This window comes from Schistocerca gregaria, unplaced genomic scaffold (assembly GCF_023897955.1).
Source record: "Schistocerca gregaria isolate iqSchGreg1 unplaced genomic scaffold, iqSchGreg1.2 ptg000066l, whole genome shotgun sequence".
In the NCBI taxonomy this organism is placed as follows: Eukaryota; Metazoa; Arthropoda; class Insecta; order Orthoptera; family Acrididae; genus Schistocerca; species Schistocerca gregaria.
Window position 1 is genome coordinate 5,196,162 of NW_026061707.1, and position 3,575 is coordinate 5,199,736.

The 3,575-nt window shown below is 49.2% G+C and overlaps 1 non-coding gene across 1 annotated transcript; it reads right to left on the reverse strand.

Annotated features, from left to right (window-relative positions):
- Positions 1–2,187: 2,187 nt before the first annotated feature.
- Trnak-cuu (transfer RNA lysine (anticodon CUU)) lies at positions 2,188–2,260 on the reverse strand. The gene has a single exon. It is a non-coding gene; the product is annotated as a tRNA-Lys (tRNA).
- Positions 2,261–3,575: the final 1,315 nt, after the last annotated feature.

Consider the following 3,575-nt stretch of genomic DNA (forward strand, 5'->3'; position numbering starts at 1 on the left):
CGTCTCCACCGAAGTGTCGTCAACATGTTGTGATGCCTGTGGCGGTGGGGATGTCAACAACACCTCGACCGAATGTTGTGGCTCTTGCGCCGACGGCATGGCAGCAAGTTTGACGTCATCAGGCAAAGCAGCAGAGACAACGGGAACAGATTCCGAAACAGGCATGGGAGATTCTGGAATTCTCTCATCAGATTCGCAAACCGGCTGCGAAACAGCAGCTTCGTCATCAGTGCTACCGGTATCACTAGCACGACGGCGTTTGTTGTTGGAAACAGACGGAATCGGTATAGGAGCAGCCGATACGTCTGGGCGAGTGGGTAGCGGAGGAAAACCTGCATCAGGGGAGGGTGACACCTGTTGTGAAGAAGCTACTGCAGGAGGCAGATAGGAAACAGTGGAGGAAGCTGCTGGCACAAGATCGGCAACCGTTAATTTGCGGCGCTGTGCTAGGCCATTTTTAAGCACAAATACCCGCTTAGGGCAATTAGCTCGAACATGACCATGTTCATTACATAGGAAACATGTACCAAGCTGCCCCTCATAAGTAAGATGTACACGATAACCACATACAATCAGATGTGACGGTATATTAGACTTAATATGCATTTCAACTGATCTGACACCATTATAACATTGCAGCTTATGTTGTGCAGACCAACGTTCATTTCGAATTGACCGAACAGTACCATAACCAAGCAAAGCTTCCTTAAGATAGCTGTTGTCAACTTCAGGGGGTAAATTATAAACCCGAACTGTGGTATACGTAATTTCAGCATTTGAGACAGTAACACTGCTAACAGAACCATCCCAATGACGGAACGACACTTGCTCACCATGTTTAAGTAATATCTTATCCAGCAAAACCGGGTTCAACAATTTCACAAAAAAGCAGTATAATTCTGTATCAAAATACGCCGTATGTACCTGGTCCGATGTAATGCCAATCGTGTCCACAATCCATTCGTGAATTTCCAACGATGTCGGTTGGACATTCCTGGTAGCCTTGTTAAACTGAAAACTGAGAGTACACTTCCGCGGAAACAACCGGGAAGCCATAACACTTAATTAATGCGGCAAAAGGCGCAATACAACGCAAGACACAAAACAAACACTAAGGCAAAGAAACAACGAAAAACAGAAGACAAAGAAACGTCACACACAGAAGGTAAATATTCACAACCCGACGGTAACGGCGGATCGAATACACAGCACGTCCGATCGCTGTCGCGTCTCAAGCGGAACTATCCATTAGGACACACAGTCACTGACGACCAAGTGCAACTTGTATATGACTCATCTCGAAACGCTCACACCCCTGATAATTTGTGTTTTCGTTCTACACAGCCGCTGCCCTTGCTCTTTCCCACCCATTCGTTACATTCAACCTCTTACGTGACGGACCAAATATAGACTGGGAAACAAGACCACACACTTTGTGCATACGGAATCGAAGGCAGGGCGTGCCTCGCCGCATTTGCCACGATGGCCATTTGCTACTTGTGCAGAAGCGCCGGCGGCGACGACGACGACGACGACGACGACGACGACGACGACCGCGAGAGGCTCTGACATATGTGAGAAATACATCTATAAAATGTAATTCAGACTGCCTCGTCCCACCTTATGCTGTACCGCTTTGGCAAAGGCTTTATCTGCGCCATTCGCCTTAATCACATCTGAGAGTAATTCTTAATAAAAGGCATGTCGCTAATTGTTCGTCATCACAGATACTGTTTGCTATACGGCCACGACGCGCAACTGATTTCCAAAATTCAAGTTCTTCCTTTGAGGATGGAACTCACGACCCTTGGTTTACTAGTCCAGTGCTCTACCACTGAGCTAAAGGGGCGCGGCCTAGCGGTAATTTTGCGTACTTCGTCCTTACGGTCATCTGGATCATCAGACTTCAGCTGACAACACTTCATATTACCGACTAATATTTGCAGCTATGGCGACCCATTACTGCTTGGCTACACATCCGACACGTAACCGATGTCCTCTCCAAACAACAACACTTGCATTTCAGAACATGTCTTTCACACATGTCTACAAAATCACCTTCACCTTCAAATACAGTTTCCTTGCGACTGACAGAGACGTAGGCAAAGTTTAAAGTTGCTATTTCCATTATATCACGTTAATCAGAAAAACGGTAATTTACATCTGCAGCGGAACAGAATTCCGTTCCGCCCAGCGTGGGGCTCGAACCCACGACCCTGTGATTAAGAGTCTCATGCTCTACCGACTGAGCTATTCGGGCTGCTTCGGTGAATACTTGCCGGGCAGCACGTCACACAGTACTCGTTTGGGTTTGGTGGTCCCATACAGAATCTCTCCATGCTGCCTAATGTCACGTACTTCACTTTTGTTTCATAATCATTTCTGAGAGGTAAAGGAATTGCATGACAACCTGCAGAGCTAGTGGCGTCAAAATTAACACTCATACTTGATGTGACTCAAAAGGCGAACGAGTTACTTTCCGACGTTGTTTTAGATGTGCAAGTGCCAGTGGAAACTCGCGGTGATTGCACTCTGCCGACCATTTCGCTAGATAACACCGGTCTTGTAGTGTTTGTTTCAAGCTCAAGAGCATCTCCAAGCAGAAAATGGTCAACAGCAACATTCAGACGGTTTCGTACTGCTCAAATGCTACATTAAAACGGTATGTTTCTTTTTCAGAACTGATAAAACACGAGCGTGACAGCGTTCGAACCTGTAATCTTCAAATCCGAAGTCCGACGCCTTATCCATTAGGCCACACAGTCACTGACGACCAAGTGCAACTTGTATATGACTCATCTCGAAACGCTCACACCCCTGATAATTTGTGTTTTCGTTCTACACAGCCGCTGCCCTTGCTCTTTCCCACCCATTCGTTACATTCAACCTCTTACGTGACCGACCAAATATAGACTGGGAAACAAGACCACACACTTTGTGCATACAGAATCGAAGGCAGGGCGTGCCTCGCCGCATTTGCCACGATGGCCATTTGCTACTTCTGCAGAAGGGCCGGCGGCGACGACGACGACGTCGACGCCGACGACGACCGCGAGAGGCTCTGACATATGTGAGAAATACATCTATAAAATGTAATTCAGACTGCCTCGTCCCACCTTATGCTGTACCGCTTTGGCAAAGGCTTTATCTGTCTGGCGTGAGGTCGGTCGCTCGACGGCGCGTTCGGCGCGGGCCCGCCCGTAGCCGGCGCGCCGTAAGGCACGGAGGCTCGCACTGGGGCGTATCGCTTCCAGACGGGCGTGCCGCGGCAGTCCTCACAGGGGAAGTGACGCGTCTCTTATAGCCTCTCCTTCCCAAGTGGCTCTTTCCGCCTTCCCGTGGTGCCAGACGTTAAGCTTGGCTTTTTGCCTTGCGACAAAAGGGAGAGCTGCGACCCAACCCGATGCGAAAGCGAAGGGGGCATGGCACAGGGGGAGCTGTGTCGAGGGACCATACATCAGTCCCTTCTTTTCGCAGGGCACAGAACAACAGGTGCTCTGCATGCCGGCGATCTCGTTTGTCGGCGTGGGATCGCGGCGCGTGTCGGCAAGGGTGCTTCGCCGCGCCCCTGGGTA